We start from the raw sequence: 19,046 nt of genomic DNA on the forward strand, positions 1-19,046 counted from the left end.
ATGCAGGGCACACGGGTTCGAGCCCTGGTCCGGGAAGATCCCACATGCCGCAGAGCAACTAAGCCCACGTGCCACAACTACTGAAGCCCACGCACCTAGAGCCCGTGCTCTGCAACAAGAGAAGCCACCGCAATGAGAAGCCCATGCACCGCAATGAAGAGCAGCCCCCGCTCACTGCAACTAGAGAAAGCCTGCATGCAGCAACGAAGACCTAATGCAGCCAAAAATAATTTTAAAAAAAAGTTGGTGATAAGATTTTTTATTAAAAAAAAAAAGAGTATCTGATGGACAAGCATGCCCAGGTTGACATGCTTTCCATAGAGGGAATTCCATGATGGTCCAGTGGTTAGGACTCCGTGCTCTCACTGTCAAGGGCCTGGGTTCCATCCCTGTTCGGGGAACTAAGATCCTACATGCTGCGTGGTGCAGCCAAAAAAAAAAAAAAATGCTTTCCTTAGAAAATGTCTCAGGCCGTTGCCTGTTCCAGTTACTGTGGCTGTGTAACAAGACATTCCGCTTAGCCATTCCACTAAGTTGTGTAATTTAGTGGCTTAAAAAGTGAAATAGATTAAGCTCCCGAAGCCTGTGGGTCAGAGATTCAGACAGGGCACCGTGGACACGGCGTGCCTGCCCTGTGCTATTGGGGCTGTAGATGGAAGGTGGAAGGAGCCTCACTCACATGGGAAGCTGGGACGACAGCGGGAGCTCCTGCGCATGCCCAGCCCCCGGGGCTCCTCCAGCTCAGCGGCCTCAAGGCAGGCAGGCTTTTTACACGGGGGCTCAGGGCTCCCCTGGTGCAGGTCCCAAGAAGAAGATCCAGATGGAATCGTGTCACCTGGTATGACCTTGCCTCAGACGCCGTGCACCATCAGTTCTACCACATTCCCTGTTGAGGAGGTTTCACAGGTGTGCCTGGTGGAGAGGGAGGACACACGGCCCCTCGGAGAAGAGCAGCGTGGAGAGGCGACAGGCAAGGGTGCAGCCCACGCCGGCCAGGAGTCCCGGCTGCTGGCGAGACGGACTTCTCCGGCGTTTCTGAAAATGTCCGCTTGTCCAAATCCTTGCATCCACATCCCTGTGCCACGTTGCAGTCTGTGCAACACAAGAGGAGACATTCCTCCCCTGCTCCCGGAGGCCAGAGGTGCCTCCCGCACCTGGTGCCATGCTGCTCACAGCAGGTGCTAAGGTATGTGTTTTGAATGAGTGAGTACGTTGCCTCTCACTTGATTTTCACGTCACTTATGAGGAGGGAGGGGAAGGAGAAGCAGCAAAAACGTCCAGCTTCGTGGATGCCATCAGCTTTCCCTCGATGTCCCTCACCCCTCGTGACACCCATGGGGCAGGTGCTGTCCTTAACGCCATTTGATGGGTGAGGGAACTCGTGGCCAGAGGGTCCGAACGCCACGGCCAACAGCACACAGGTGGCGAGAGGAACAGGAAGGCAGGTTTTCCTGGCGGAGGGTCCAGGCTTTTGCATCCCTGGCCCTTCTGCCCTCGGAAGGATGGGGAAGCAGAGCCCCGTAGAGTTTTATTTCAAACCCCAGCCCTCTGATCTCCTCCAGTGAGTGGTCCAGAGACGGCGGAGAGGCTGGGTCACCCTCCTCCACGGCCCTCCGCGCAGGGATGACTCCTCCTGTCCTGTGCACCGGCTCCCGCTTCCCTCTGCGTGCCACGTGGTGCGGAGTCTTAGCCCTTCAACTGAATGTGCAGGAACTTAGCTTTGTTTTCACGTTTTGCACAGGCAATAAATTCGTTTCCCCGTAGCTGAAGCCATTTGCCCGGCCAAGCTATCTTAGTGCCCCTGGGACACGGGGAAAGGAACCCCCCTTCAGCGCGTTTGGGTCGCAGCCTGGGAACAGCTGTTCTGAATGTCCCTCGACGTGACCTGCTTCAGCTGAAGGCCTCAACTGTCCCTTCAACGAACTGCTACTATTTTAAGATTGAAAGAGTTTTACGAGATTTAAGAAGTTTATAGTTTTAGACTGAGTAAGATTGAGCACGAAGAATTCAATTGAACATTTTCAAGAGAATCCTTACACGAGGCCCGTAAATTCTGAGACAAGTCAGCCACAGATTCCAGCAGAACTGATCTCCACGAAACTCTCTCTGAAACCTCCTCTCTGGTGAGCTCTGGAAAATATTTGCTGCCCACAACCCGGGGGGACGGCAAACATCCCCGCCAGGACTGGGGCTGGGCGCCGCGGGCTGGCACAGCTGCAGCCACGCCGGTTGGCCCCGGCCTGCGGCCTGTCACAGGGTGTTTACCTGAGGATGAATTTCGAGGCCATAGGGCTCGACTGCGTCTCGAGGTCAGAGGAAAATGTGTGCAGCTATTTTAAAGCTGGGGGCTGGTCATCTTGTCCACAGCCTGCCACTCAAAAGGACAAACAGGCTCACCTAGGGAGGGGACACTGTCCAAACAAGGCCCGTGACACTTCAGGGGCTGCCTTCAGACTGAAAAGAAAGAGGGACAAAGGGTCTCCCATGCGCCTGCAGAGAGGGGCACATACAACCTCAGGGGGCATGGTGCCGGCACATACTTGTCCGGGGGCAGGGCACTGGGGGGACTTGAGAGGGAGCCTGATGGGGACTCCAGGGGCACACCCACGTCTATGGCACATTCATACACACGCACAGATGGACACGCAGTCACATCCATCATACACCTGCACTCACACACGTGCACACAAATGTGAATGCACACGCACAGGCATGCACGCAGATACACACACGGGCACACACAACTCGCAGACAACTCACCAGCACACACACACACACTCACCATCAGCTCTTGTGCTCATGACCATACACCCACACTCACCCATACACACCTGTACACCCACACAGACACCTGTACATGCACATCTTCACATGCAGTGCACACACACACAGGCACACTCACACACTACCCCTCACATTTGAACACTCGAGCACAGGGTCTCAGGGTCTCTGAGCCTTCTCAGAAGGTTGGACATCTCCGGCCGTGGACGCCTCCTGGAGCCCAGGTGGCCTGGCGGTCCATGCTTCCTTGGATGCTGAGTGGAGTTTCGGTGGAAGCAGGTTTCTGCTCTCCCTCCTCCAACCTCTGTGTGGAGGACGGACACTTCTGTGGTGTCTCTGAGGCTGCCTGGGAGCTGCGGGCGGATTCTCCTTGGTCGGTTGAACCTTCATGCCCAGGTTCACGGACTCCAGAAGTTCGTGAGCAATTTGCCTTTTCCTGTTTGATCACCTGTATTTTGTCAGCTGAAGTTTGTCCTGTGCAAACCGGCCCCTCTCAGCATCCTTCCCTCCTTCCCAGGTGCTCTGCAATGACGGAGGATGAAGTCACCTGCTTGTCTCTAACCTCCAGTTGTCTTGAAAAAGGCAAGCCTAGCAAATACGCACAAGCCTCACCACAGGGAGCTTCCGATATGGATGGTGAGTCCCGGCCCTTTTCCTGTATTATCTGGAAAACAATGTATATTTGGACATTTAAATGATTGGTACTGCACAGAATATTACAACAATTTTTGTTAAAATTTAAAAGTATTAACACTTCTTTTTCAACCAATCAAATCATTTTAATGTGCCCATAAATCCTTTCAGGTCTTATTCATATGATCATATAATAAAGTAATTGGAGTTTTTTGGGTTTTTTTTTTTTTGTACGCGGGCCTCTCACTGTTGTGGCTTCTTCTGTTGCAGAGCACAGGCTCCGGACGCGCAGGCTCAGCAGCCATGGCTCACGGGCCCAGCCGCTCCGCAGCATGCGGGATCTTCCCGGACTGGGGCACGAACCCGTGTCCCCTGCATCGGCAGGCGGACTCTCAACCACTGCGCCACCAGGGAAGCCCTGGAGTTTTTTTAAACAATCCACATTCAAGTTCTTCTCTGAATCCCTGGGTCCTAACCCTTATTCTCCAGAATAATCAGGCACCCTTCGAAGTAGATATGGATGCCTTTGGAGCAGGCAGTAAAACTGAAGAAATTGCAAGGAAGGACCACACAAGATTCAGTCTTTTTGTGTGTGTGATAAAATACATGCCGCACAATCTTAGTCATTTTTAAGCGTATGGTTTAGTGGTACTAGGACTATTCACATTATTGTGCAACCATCACCACCATCCGTTTCTGGAAACTCTTCGTGTTGGAAAACTGAAACTCTGTCCCCATTAAATGCTAACTCCCCATTCGTCCCTCCCCCAGCTGTTGGCAACCATGATTTTACTTTCTGTCTCCGTGAATTTCACTATTCTAGATACTTCCGTACCTGGCACAGTATGTATATTCTTCTGTGACTGACCTATTTCAATAGGCATAATGTCTTCTAGGTTCATCCATGCGGTAACATGAATCAGAATTTCTTCACCTTTTGGCTGCTGTCAACACTGGGGTTCATAGTCTTTTTAAAAGACCTAATAACTCGAGATTTCTTGTTAAATTGCCCCTCACTTGGCTGTTCAGAGTCTTAGTTTCTATATCTATAAAGTGACTTGACCAAGGCCACACAGAAGTGGGGCCATAAACCAGAACTGACACCAAGTTCTGTCTGTGGCTCCGAAGAGCAGTTCAGAGCAGCCCCAGCAGGACCCAGGGTCACAAGGGGCTTACTTCAGGAGCCCCTTAGCCCTCAGCCATGCTCAGCAGGGCAGCCCTGGGACTTCAGTGGATTTGTCAGACAGGTTGCCAGAAAGAGGCAGATCCCCGGGGGGCCCGTTCTTAGTGGGTCATCAGGTACCAGTCGGTGTGAATTGGGTGAAAGTGGAATTTCTCCAGCTGGAGTCCCTCAGTGCGCACGTGCGCACACACACACACACACACACGCACACACACATCAACACCTGAGAGACCAGTTCTTCCTAGTAGAGGCAACAAGGACCCCCAAAGAGAGAGCGCAGCCCCAGCGGTGGACGAGGCCCCGTGGCTGGCAAAACTGGAGAGCCGGGAACTGCACGGCCACAGGGGTTATTGAATGAAGAGCTTCCAAAATTCAAGTCCATCATAGTCAGGAAGGTTTATTTCCTGTTTTGCCGTGTTGATGGTTCTAATTTCACATATGGATATTGTATTTGGAAAAAGAAGCATTGTTTATTTCTTAAGGTATTAAATTAGGGGAAAATGCATTTAGAAAATGTAAACATACATGCAAAAATGGATACCTGTTTTATTCTCCTCCCACAAAGGGCAACATAAAATTAAAACATTAATCCTGGGGGAAATACAGAGAGCAAAACTTACACTCCCTCCTGTGCATCCTTCCTGTCTGGCCACCACTCCTTTCTAAAGTCTTTCTTAAAAGACCCTTGTTGTTGTTTTTTTTTTAACTTCCAAGACCCTTTTTTTTAAACTTTTAAAAAATTTTATTGGAGTATAGTTGATTTACAATGTTGTGATTGTTTCAAGTGTACAGCAACGTGAATCAGTTATACATATACATATATACACTTTTTTTAAGATTCTTTTCCCATACAGGTTATTACAGAGTATTGAGCAGAGTTCCCTGTGCTATACAGTAGGTCCTTATTAGTTATCTCTTTTGTATATAATAGTGTGTATGTGTCTGTTCCAGTCTTCCAGTATATCCCTGCCCCCCACCTTAGCCCCTGGTAACCATAAGTTTTTTTTATACATCTATAGCTCTTATTTCTGTTAAAAAAAGAAAAAAAGACTCTTGGAGGAGAGAGAAGGAGAGGGAGAACTTCTTACTCTCCTAGGAAACAGGAAGGTAGGACGCTGGGTCCCCACAGCAGAAGCGACTGGTGCTTCCTCCCCAGCCTCGGGCGCCCCTCCCCCTTCACCAGCAGTCAGCTGGGAGAGAGAACCATCTAGGTGGGTTTGTAAACAGCAGATCTTCTGAGAGGGAGGCCTTTCATCTCTGCCCTAGAAATCCTCCCATCAGAGGATTATCACAGTTAACGCATGTCTGGCCCCCTTCTCAGCAATTCTCATATAATTGTTTGGGGATGGGGGCTGGACACAGGAGTTTTGATAAAGTTCCCCCTGTGATTTTAATGCACAACCTGTATTAAGACCCGTTTTCTTTAGGTGAGGGGAAACCCAGGCCTCCCACGGAGGAGGGTTCCCCGCACCAGCGAGGTGGGGCAGGAGGGTCCTTGTCCATGTTCTGTAAGCTCAGCTCTCCTCCAACTCCCAGGGGAATCAAGACTCAGAACCAGACTGACTCTTGCCCCCAGTGGACAAGATCTCAGGAAGGGAAACGAACCTATTTCCTGTGGAGGCAAAACCTATATATGCTGGTGACCAACAAATAATCTTACATTGTCCCAATATTTTTAAAGAAATGAGTAACAGTGATGGCCGTGAACCTCCCACCTCATGTACCTGCATTAGCCCCACTCCTGGCTGAAAGGTCTCCCCACCCTCCCACCCCCGGCTGTTCCTGGCTGAAGTGCCAGCTACGCACGAGGGGCCCACGTGCTGCCAGCCAAGCGTGGGGGGCGGATTTTGCAGCTCCGCTCCCCCTGGCTAATGGCCCCCCTCGGTCCTCTCCCACCTACAAGACTGGGTGCCAGCTCTGGGGTTTATCCTCGTCTGTGGGGATGAGAAAGGAGGGGACTAGTTACTCTAACTAGAAAGGGCCTTTCTTCCCTTACATCACTCTGAAGGATCGCATTTGGTACTTGGACCTGGACAGCTGGAGACAATTACAAAACGAGAGAAAACCAGCTCAGATGAGGAAGGACAGAGCTGGAGGAGTGCTCATTCCTAGTTCTAAGCTCACTGGCTTAGAACGACATCTGAAAACGATAGCAAAGTATAGAAGGAATTTGTGAAGATAAGAGGATGCACTGCAAAAGGGGAATCGGGTGATCCCTTCCAGAACTTTCCAGCTAGCTCTTCGGAAAGCCACTCAAGGACTAATTAGAGCAAGTAAAATAACAAGAGTAATAGACAGCTATGTTTGCTAATGCCTACCATTGCCAGGGACTGTGCTTTATCTTTGTTATCTGATCTAAGATTTCCTTGAATATAGCAAGACAAGCAATATTGTCCCCACTTTACAGATGAGGAAGCTGAGGCTCCGAGAGGCTGATTCATTTGCCCATGGTCACGCCGTCACTAAATGCAAGCCGTGGATTCCAACCCAAGCCTGTTTGATTTGAGGTTGTATGACACCCAGTATCAACCATCATTTCTTCATCAAAATGTCTCCTATCGGAAATGTCATCCTCACGGCTGCCCTGCCCCCTACTCTTACTAGCAGTAACTGGGTTACAATTCATTTTGCACAGCAGTGTAGGGTGCAGTGTTACCAGAATAGTCTGCTATTCAATACCCTTCTCTGTATCTATGGGATGAAGTCCTGGGTGTATCACCCTCAAGCCCGGTACAATAATTCTCCAGGGAAACGGCCTAAGCAGGTACACATTCCTGACCCTGGCCTTTCTCTCCTGGGCTCCCTCCTGAAACGCTCCCTCCTTGTTACTTATTGAGCGCCCGCCTGTCCTTCAAGGGGCCATGTGGGGTCACGACAATCACGGACTCCGGAGTCAGCCAGACCCTGGGTCATTCATTAGCTCCGCAGTGGGGCTATGAGGTCATGAATGCCAGACAGAAAACACAAAGGGCCAGAAGATGCTTGATATTCAATAAATCAGCATTTTGAAAATTGAGTCACATCCAAGGAGTGAGTCGGGGCCAGAACGTTTCTATGTTGACTTGGACTCCGTCCTTCCAAGCTCCCTATCTTGTCCGAGTTGAAGTGTTTTTCGTTTGCTTCCCCTCCCCCAACATTTGCTCTGAAATTCCTGGTTCCTTCCAGCTGGGATCTCACTGTAGAGTATTCCCTTCTCCTCCAAATGCTTCAACTTTGAAGCAAATGAACTGTAAATTCTTGAAGACAGCTTCCTAGTGGGTTTTATGCTTTTTTGGACATTGTGCTAGGTACACAGTGGGTTAGTAAGAACATTCTGGCCTCTGATTCATCAAAACAGTTATTTTCGGGCTCTGTTGGAACAAACTCCAGAAGGTGACTGCGGGCAGTGCTGGGCTGAGCGCTTATGGGAAGGCTCAGATGCTTGGTGCTCATGCACACCTGGACCTGCAGGATCTTCCACACCAAGGGTGAAAACCCACCAGATGCACACACCACACCCCGGCCTCAAAGCAGGGCTGTTCGCCTTGCTGCCTTTCATACCCAGGAACAACTTGATTAATACAGATGATAGGATACATCAAAGTAGTAAAAGAGCTCCGGGGAGAAGCACAGCAGAGCTTCTCGGGAAGCTCTTATTCCCAAGAGCCTAAAGATCATACCAAGCGTGGCCTCTGGGCTGAGTGACACTATGCTTCCTAACCAAGATATACTTCACCGAATTTAGGATGCCATGGGTGGTAAACTCATCAGTGTTTATGTGCACTAGAAAATAAATACTGACATTAAATTATCAACACAATGGCTGAGACTTCCTCAGTGGTCAAGAACATGACACTATTATAAATAGTGAAGTCTAACACAAAAAGCATGCTTTAAAATTGATAAAATATTTTATGCACTATTTTTCGAGTTTTAGTAGACATCTCCTTAAGGCAGATTTAGTAAAGTTCAAATCTATTTTAAAATGTTAACTGAACTCATGATGACATTTTCCATTTTTCAACGGCTGCAAAAAATACACCTACAAAACACTTTTAAGTGTTTTGACCTTAAAAGAGACCTTCATTTTCAACAGTGTTGAAGCTGTCTAGAGGTTCCTGTGAAAAATCGTTATCTCTCAGGGAGCAGATCGAGATTCGGAGGATGGTCCCAGAGGGGCTGCTAATTAGAAACAATCAGTAAGGGATCAGGTCTTTCAGGAAGTGTGGGTGTCTCGCTCTGATCTCGTTATGCTCCAAAGTGAATACACTGTAATTTCTGCCAAAATCACAGGATGCAACAAACTATATTAAGAAATGTTACCCCTGGGGAGTGAAGAACACAATACATTCGCTGTCAGAGACCAAAGTATTTCCTGAAACACGCATCCATGGTCATATTTTAATCTCATGAGTCTGACCAGAAAATCCACTTGGGAGACTTCTGCTTCGTGACTACTTGTGTGCTGATGGACCTGCAGAGAGGGTTTTGCACACACAGCCTGGACGTGAAGCCCACGTGGAAGACTGGGAGTCACACGGGCACCTTTGGGAAGCCGTACGAAATTCTTAACGACCATGACTTGTGTTTTCGCAGCTTAGTTTTTGAGGCCTGAAGGACTGAGTCTCAAATACTGAAATATCGATTGACATCGAAAGATCAAAGCATGAAGTAGCTGCAAGGGGACACGCCAGCAGTGACTCGATCATTTGAAAACACCAGCCTCAGAGAATTTGATGGGATTTAGTGGACGTCTTGACACCAGAGACTTAGCCATGCTTAAGACCATGGCTCCTGAGTCTGCATTCTGGTTCCTCAAAGGGAATGGTGGGCCCCTCGTCTGCCTTTGTCACCTCTACACTTAGGCCACTGCCCTGCAGAGGGACCCCCTTCTCCCTTAGCCGGACAGCCTCATGGGGTGTGAACCCCAGAGGCATCCTCATCTTCAGAATATCTTCCTGATTTTTTCCACAAATCGGGGTCTCAGAACCCAAAGGTCAGCTGTGCGGTCTGTGTGACCAGGTTCGTCTCCTGGTGTCTGCTCTGGGCCGGAAAGGACAAGATGCCAGGGTAGAGGCAGCAGCTAGGACTGTCCTTCTGTTAACAATTCAATGATCTGGAGGCCAGAGGAACAGATCATTCTACCTCTGCTTTTCTTTTCAGTTCGGACCAGCTGTTTCCATGGACTGTTTCTCTGGAGGCTTTAATGGGCCCCATTAGACTCTCATCCACCCCTTTTCATCCTAACGCCCCAGATTAATTAGAAATTAGACTCAAGTCTCTTGACATCCAGTGACATTCGATTTTTCCAAAAGGGTCATTTTACCCAAATTTTGGGGAAACTCGCCAGAAAGACAAGTGATAAAACAATGAATGGTTTCTTTGAACTGAAATTCTTGAAGGCAAAGCATTACTGAGGCCAGATACAAATGCACCTTGGGGTCCTTTTGGCTAGAAGTCGTCAGGCCCAGCAGACATGGTGGTCTGTCTGCCCAGGACCAGCGTTCAGAGGCCTGTTCCTCAGCCTCCAGGGGGAGTGGGCCACCTAAAACTAAGGCCAAATGCTACATCCATTGCCTGGAGTTTGTGGAGTCCCTGCTACAAACAGAGCCAGCGCTAGTCACCCGGTGCTGACAATGAGCACTAAATAACGGGAGTCAGAGCCAACCCACCTGGTTCCTCAGAGCATAGGGCATAGGCCCGCCCAGACCCTGCCCACATCCCTGCCTGCCTCCTTCTGCCCCTGGACAGGGCACTCCGTGTACACCACCCACATGTACTGGGGGTAACACCCTCACGTCCTGTCTGGCTTCTGTCTTTTTCCCATTTTGATGCATAAAATGCAGCTGGCCTTTGGTGTCTATGATTTTGTTCTGTTTGACGTAATCTGGGCTGAGTCTCCTAGTTTCTTCTCTGTAGTTGATCACTTCTAGACTGGTTCTGAAAAGGCCAAGCTCTCCTGTCCTGTCATCTGCAGTTACAGAGGAATTGAGCCCCATGCAAAGGACCTGCAGAGGCAGACAGGCCAGGATGTCCAACATGCACCTCCCAGGGCTCCTTGGGAAAGAAAGTCTTTGTTTTCTGTGGAAACAGTCACTGGCTGTGAGCTGCCTCTGGCTTTGCTGCTAAGGACAGACCTCGAATTTGTACTCTTTGGAGGAACCAGCACGACACACGAGCCAATCCTGGGCCAACAGCAGTTCCTTTCCCTGGGGCCAGACTGGGCTGTCTGGCCCTGGCTTTTCTGGGCACTGGCCAGCACTATCCACAGCCAGGCCAGCCCCAGCGGGTCCCAGAGGCCCGGGGTCCCCATATCATCACCTCATCAGCTCCCTGGGGTCTCAGACAAACACTGCCTTCCTAGCCAAGGAAATAATGTGCCCCTTGTGATGCAAAGCCCCCTGGGGGGGCTGCGAGGAGCTTCCTGACCCCACTATGAGCGCAGCTGTCCGCGGTTCCTCCTGCAAAGCAGCAGGACGGTGGGCCCGGCTGGGCTCAGGTGGGCAAACAGTGGTTCAGAAGGGAGAGCCCAGGGCGGGATGTGTATTCCCACCCCCCAGCCCCCCAGGAAGGTGCAGGCTCCGCGTGGCATAGAGATGCAGATTTCCTCTCTGCTTCCCGTGTCAAAGCCAGACCTGGTCGGAGGCTTTTCAGGGCGTCACACCTGGGACCGCTCCTTCCAGAAGGAGAGATTGCATTGACTTTTCAGGGATGTTGGCTGAACCCTGGTTCTGAGTGTCTTCAAGGAAAGCATTTTTGGGGGGAGGGGGCTGGGGCTTTTGTGCCCACACCCCCCTCCCCCCACCAGGACCACTCCTCCTGACATTCAAGGGAGCCTCTAATTTCCTTAGTGACCAATTCGTGTTTGAAGATTCCGGCCTCTGCCCCTGCTGCCTTGCACTACAGACACTTCTTAAAAACAGAACAGAACAAAACCTCTTCAACCTCGTGTCACTGTGATTGGCAAGATCCTGCTTTATCTCCCTATTATCTGAGAATCAAAGTGAAGCTGCTTCTCTGGGCAACACCCTGCCGCCCGCAGGTACCCACCCTGCACCAGACATCACTGTTTCAGGGAATTCCCCGCTGTCTCCTCACCAGCTTACACAGGCTCGCTCCACGAGAACAGGACCGGGCCCGGCTGGCCTGCGGGTCCCGTTGTCCACCTGGGCACTGCATCCCTTAGATCTGAATCCTGCTCTGTCCCTGGCACATCTTTTTAAGACTCTCAACAGGAATTTTTCTGCTGCCAGGCCCACCCACATCCTCCTTGTCGACCCCAATGCCCCCGACCCCTGATTTCCACTCCCAAATAGCCACATCTGAGGCATTCCTCAAAGCTCTATTTGTCTTACTTTCTCCTTGCAGACTTTTCTAATAACTGGAGCTTGTGGTTTTTCTTTTCATTTTCCTACACCCTGCTGCTTGTTATCATGGTCTGCAAATTAGCATCCGATCACCTGTTTTATTTTTCAATCCTTTGTAACAAACAAGTTTGTCCTGTCTTATATCCTGGTACTGAACATTAGAAAAATGTACAAATATGCATGCGTGTGTGACACAGGACAACACACAAGCAACTAGAAGCTGCATTGCTCACAATATTTTAGTGACTATGTCAAGTCTATTCAATTTGAATATGAGCTCCCAACAGGGAGAAATGGTAGTTCTTCTTTTGTGACCTGTGGCTCTTAATATCATTTCAAGAATATAATACATTATAAACTAATGTTGTTTATAAATTGAAGAATAGTTGGTTAACAGTATTGTGTTAATTTTAGGTATACAACAAAGTGACTCAGTTTTATATATGTGTGTATATATATATGTATGTACTTCAGGTTATTTTCCATTATAGTTTATTATAAGATATTGAATATAGTTCTCTGTGTTATACAGTAAATCCTTGTTGCTTTTCTATTTTATGTACAGTAATTGGCACCTGTTAATCCCGTACTCCTAATTTATCCTTCCCCCTTCCCTCTCCCCTTAGGTAAACGCAAGTTTGTTTTTTCTGTCTGTGAGTCTATTTCTGTCTTTTATATGTCTTCATTTGTATTATTTTTCAGATTCCACCTATAAGTGATGTCATAAAATGTTTGTCTTTCTCTGTTTGACTTACTTCACTTACGATAATATTCTCTAGGTCCATCCATGTTGCTGCAAATAGCAATTTTCACTGTTTTTTATGGCTTAGTAATATTCCATTGTGTGTGTGTGTGTGTGTGTGTGTATTACATTGCATCTTCTTAAGCCAATTGTGTGTTGATAGGCACTTGGGTTGTTTCCATGTCGTGACTACTGTAAATAGTGCTGCTACGAACACTGGGGAATGTACATCTTTTTGAAATAGGTTTTTCTCTATATCTCTGGATATATACCCAGGAGTGGGATTGCTGGGTCATATGGTAGTTCTATTTTTAGTTTTCTAAGGAACCTCCATGCTGTTCTCCATAGAGGATTCAGAAATTTACATTCCCGCCAACAGTGTAGGAGGGTTCCCTTTTCTCCATACCTTCTCCAATATTTATTATTTTTAGACTTTTTAGTGATGACCATTCTGACCTGTGTGAGGTGATACGTCATTGTAGTTTTGATTTACATTTCTCTAATAATTAGCGATATGGAGCATCTTTTCATATGCCTGTTGGTCATCTGTATGTCTCCTTTGGAGAAATGTCTGTTTAGGTCTTCTGCCCATTTTTTGATTGGGTTGTTTGTTTTTGATATGGAGTTGTATGAGCTGATAAACTAACATTTTAAATCCATTTGTGCTTTGGTTTTATATGAGAAGGGACTTTGACATGCAGTCGGATTTCCCTTCCAAACTCCATATTTTCTGCATGTCACTGAATCTCCCAATCTGGATGTGACATGATCCATCCATGTGATGCTATTAATATGCTATTATTATTGGGGGGAAGGAAGGGTCATTCAGTAGTGCCAATCTGTGTGAACTGACTACATTTCCTAGCCTCCCTTGCAGATAGATGTGATCATGTGACCAAGATCCACCAATGAAACATGAGCTGAGGGGACAGACACAATTTTCAGGCCGGTGGATGGAACCCGCTCATGAGTAGCTCCTTCTCTCTCTGTCTGCTGGTTGGATATCAGCACCCAGGGCGGGTGGCCTTGGACGTTCCACATTGAAGATGACTGAGCCACGGTGTGGACTAGACACTTTCTGACCACCCACCCTCCCTCCAGCACCTGTCGGCATGGCTGCATTTGGACTTCACGTGAGTAAGAAACAGCCTTCTATTGTCTTGTGCCAACATCACAGCAGCAGGGGGACCCTGAAGGCACAGCCACTGGAGAAATCCTATCTTGAAGGCAGCCAGGCCCCCGATGGTGCCCAGCCTGCAGAGCAGCAGGGCTATACCCTGCGCCTTGCGGGGAAGGGGTGGGAGGCAGTCCTCTTGCTCCAGCAAATCTGGGAGGGCTGCAAGAGGGGGTGGTAGGTGCTAGAAGGAGGGGTGGTGAGAAATCGGCAGGTGTCTCTCCCCACCCATTTGGGGCAGCCCCTGTACCAGGCAGGCAGAAACAGAAGCCAGGGGGTCCCTGATTGGACACCCAGGCAGGGCAGAAGGCAGGGCGGGTAGGAGACTGAGTGACACCAGCATGTCGCGGGGAGGGATGCAGGACCCCAGCCCCTCCCTCAACTCCGCATCACCCAGAGTGCAGGTGGCCGGTGTGGGTCCTGCTCCCCACCCCCTGTTGACAAGAGTTTGGAAAATTCTTCTGTTGAGCAACTGAATGGCCTTTGAGACAAGGTCTCCCATCTTGACATTGTTGTGGTGGGCTTCCCCAGGGAAAAATCGGGGTCGCTGTTTACAAAGTACCAACTCATAGCAACTTGCTTCCTCTGTACTCTTATCATCAGATCATTCCATCCTGAAGATGGCTCACTGTGTACCACTGAAAGGATTCCTGAAATATAACCATAGTAATATTACCATATGTAAAAATAATGAACAGTAAGTGCTCAATATCAGTAAATATTCAATTAGTGTTCAAATTTCCAGTTGCCTCATAAATGTCATTTCTCTGCAGTTTCTTTGAATTAGGAATCAAATTATTTCTTCATGTGGCAATAGGTTAACAGGTTTTCAAATTCTCCTTTAATCCACAAGGTCTCTCTCTCTCTCTTTCCCTCCCCTTGGCAATGCATGTGCCCATTGTCTTTCCTGTAGGAGGGCTACCTTCCTAGACTCTGTGCAATGGACACACATGCTCAGGCCTTCTGCCCCAAGTTCAGTCAGTGCCTTTCAGGTCATTCCCCCTGGAAAGTGACTTAGAGGAGGGACAATCTCACCCAATTAAGTCCATAGAGCTTGCCCACCCCCATGACGATTAAACCAGCTGGACAGAGTGGCTGAGGCCTCATGCTTGGATATAAAAAGGCAATCGCATCCTTGGCTTTCTCAGAGGCGCCAGTGCCCAGATGCCATGGGCCAGGATGCCTCTTAGAGGACAATTTTACACTTTATTTGCTAATTCTTAACAATGTTACCTAAGAAGTGAAAACATAGAACAAAATTAAGGCATACCGTTATACATATTAAGTAATTAAAGATTCTCTCCTTGCTGACTCTGCAGACGGCCACCTCCCCCCTTGTCTATTTGTGAATCGTGGGAGAGCATTCATTAGGAAGACTGGACATTCTGCATGGTGAGTGCTCACGCACAGGGACTGCTTGGTCAGACCGTCCTGAAGGATTTTATGCCAGGTTTAAGCCAAGGTGAAATAAGTGCCAGGCCAGGGACTTGGATCGGCCCTAGAGAATGAGCCACCTTCTTACAGGTTTGGGGAGAGGTGAGCATGAATCCACCAAAAGACGGAAACCTCCTGGGTACAGGAGGGGTGAGGATTTAGGGTGAATGATGAAATCGACCACAGTGGTGAGCTGATGACAACAGCAAGAGAACAGTAGTATTGGAGGTGGGAACAAATGCGTTTAAGCCCCTTATCAGCCCCTAGAATTACTGGACTATGAACATCATTTATCCTCCCTGCTGTCCTGCAAGAGAGGAATTCCTGTTTCTTAGTTCTGTAGTGTGGAAATGAGGCTCCCCATGGCTCCTAAGTTCCCCTAAAATCGCACAGTCGTTAAATGACAGAGTCTGGATCTAAGCCCAAGATTTGGAGCCTGGGTTTGATGCCAAAGCCCAATCTATGTCAGTATCATACCTCTCCTTCAAAATATCTCTCTCCTATGTCGACTCCCCCACAAGCCAATTCTTAATCCAGCATCTATTTCACATGCTTGGAATCTAGATTACATGGCATCGTGGACTGAGATTTCATTCTAAACTGTGCTGTGCTCTACCACGGCTGGGTGTTTGATGGAGGTCAGTCTAACAGAATTTCACAACAAGCAAATGGGTATAAACTAAACTCTACACACACAAACGTGGCACTGAAAGTCTGAGAGGGATTCAGTTGCTTTTCTCATCTGATGTTGTTTGTCAAGTGAAGAAGTCCTTCTTGTGGGATTAGACCAAGTCAACTCTTTTCATTGTCCGAGTGTTGGAGATAAGAACCTGGAATTGCCAAGCAGGAAAGTGCTTTTCCAAGGTCACTGAGCTTCTGACGAGGAACACCAAACAGCACTGAGGGTCGGCAGAGGGTGACTCTCCTGGACTCCTGCCCCCTGGAATGGAAAATACTTTCTCACAAGCAAGAGTATTGCTGCCTTTTGTTTAAATGAGATCTAATTCTTGAGGGAGGACTAGCATAACCAAAGTGTACTGGGCCCACCTGGTGATCCTGGACATTTTATCTGGACAAGTTGCGTACTTCTTGAACTCACCCTCTTGAAAAATTCTTTCAGAAATGTCAAGGTGACTGGAGCCAGAGCAAACAAGGATGACATTCTTCTCATTCTTTCCCTGGGAGGTCATTTTCCCCTTACCATCCAGCTCTGTGGGCCACCATCTTCCATAATAGACCATCAACCTGCTCAGAGGTTCGCCCTTGAAGGAAATTGGAAAGTAGGTGAGGTTTTTAAATCAGTTTACCCAGATGCTCCTTCACGTTTTCTCACCAGGGCTCCAGCTGATGGGCACACTTAAAGCTAGAAAATGAGAAAATCACGCTGGCAACTTACCTGTGCTACACCTTCTGAGAACACATTAGAATGTAAATCTAATAAATGATAGCATCGTCCATTGACCAGTGGGGGAGAGGCCATGGGGTGGGGACGTCCAGCTCAGTTTTGCCTCTCTCCACGCCCAGTGTATTGCCAGATTTGCAGTTTGTTTACTAAATAAGAAATGCCACTTTGGGGTCTAGATCTGGGGTCTGGTTTTGGCAAAATTTTTCCAGCGAGAGTGCCTATGTGTCACAGGGATAAAGCTGATGATCTGAATGTTTTGTGTTGGATTGAATCCTATATGTTTGCCACTACTTGACTGCTTTTGGTCTACAGAAATAATTATTCTGTATGGTTAACTTAAAGAATTGCTGGCTTCCATGACCCAAAGAAGAAAAAACTAAAGAGGTATAGTCAAAGCTGAGTTTTGAGAAAACATGCTGTCAGGAACTGTCCATAAATCCAATTTCTCATTGAATGATATTTCCCTCTCACATGGCAAAGTCACAGCCAAATCAGAGTTGTTCCTTCAGAAAACTACTTGCTCTCTGAATGTTATAAAATCACATTTAAGAAATTAACACGAAAGAAGGTTGATAGAGAAACAGAATGTGAACTTGTCACCTTTTGTCAAACTCTGAACACGAACTAGAATTTTAGAACTAGCAACGTCAGTGTCTTAAGAAAAAGAACTATTGTTTAATTAAGAAAACATGTTGCATGGAAAAGCCACCTCCCACGCTTGTATAGGGCAAATCGAAGTCTGTGGTGTGTCCTTGGGGTCTTCAAGTTCAAATGAGAATTAAAAAAATCTCCATCTCCATTGACTTGGTAACCGGTAACACGTAAGCTAGCGTTGTTCCATGGCTGCTGAACCGGGCTTGCCTTTATGTCTCTGCCACCAAGTGTGGCCAGGAGCTAGGCCGTGTGGACGACAGTCTAACACTGAGTCACAGAGAAATGGCTAGAACTCAGCCACACCAGCCCATCAACCCCAAAAGTACTGGCAGCACGGAGGCATACTCTTTTTTTTAGCCAATAGCTTTCTCAGGCTGTGGCTTCGTATGTGTCCATCTGCAATAGATCCCAAGTGGTAAGTAACACACAGACTATGAAGGAAAACTTTTGTCATTAATGGTATATTTTGCTTTTGAGTACTGTGTTCTGTAGTGGGCTATTAAAATCGATGTATCCATCAGAATAATAGTTTAATGAGTTCATTACTAAAAGAAATAAATGTATTTTTAAACTGAAAAAAATTTTTTTAATAAAATAATTTTTTAAAATCTAAAAGAAATGTTGAAAATAATAATGATACTGTAACAAAAGCCGGTCCATCATTTGTAACAGCAAATGAGTTGGGAATGCAAGCAAATACATCTTTCTACTATTAAATTCAACATGGACAATTTGGTTTCATCGAAAATACCATCTATCGTGGTAAATTCACATTGGTAATCTGACTTTCTGGTTTTTAAAGTTTTGTTTGTAATAAATGCGTAAATTTGGCTGTCATCTGTTGTTCAGAAGCTATGTTTGTTAGCTTTCATTCCTGTTTTATTTTTGTACAAGTATATGTGATATAATAATACTTGCATGACTTTTTTTTTTCTTTATGGAGGGTTGGTACTTTCCTCAGGTCTGGGGAGCACCGCTGTAGAATGACAGCCCAGAACTCACCTCTGGTTCCCTTCTGCCATGTCCTAACACTGAGGAAGGGCTGGATCAGGGACAATCAGTACGTGTCACAGGAGAGGGCAGGGCAGGGCTCCTTCCCCAGCAGAATGGACACAGGGAGCCCAAGGCACAGAGCAGGCCGACCTCCTGGTCTCAAGGTCAAGAGGGTTCCAAGGTGCACCAACCACCCAGTGGCAGCTCCCACGCTCGGGTTCTGGGGAGTGAGGGAGCATGTTCCCGGGTTTCAGGAGTCCGGAGTTGGGCAGGTGCTGTCCCCTGGGTGGGCCACCTGCCGTCTGTGTGGGATGGACCTGGAAGTCAGAGACCAGCAACATTCCGCGTGCCTCTCGTCTTGCTTCCCGGAGGGCCCCTTGGCCCCAGCCCCATTCTGGCTTTCTCCGCTTGGAAACGCCTTATTAGAAAACCCAGCGTGCTTTGTCTGTGGCCAGGTAGGGAGCCCATGCCGGAGGCACGGTCCACGTTTAGTGGGCATACAGGGCCAAGGATTCAGCCCCTTTTCAGGGAGATATAGATTGAAGATTTCATGGTGGGTCAGACCAAAACTTCAGGTACAGGTTCTGGAAAGAGTCGGGTATTAGATCAGGGTGGCAAACCATGGCCCAGAGGCCCAACCCAGCTCACCGCCTGCTCGTACAAGAGTTTTATTGGCGCCCAGCCATGTCCACTTGTCTTTG

The sequence above is a fragment of the Mesoplodon bidens genome, assembly GCF_964165515.1.
Source record: "Mesoplodon bidens genome assembly, chromosome: 15".
NCBI classification, from domain to species: domain Eukaryota; kingdom Metazoa; phylum Chordata; class Mammalia; order Artiodactyla; family Ziphiidae; genus Mesoplodon; species Mesoplodon bidens.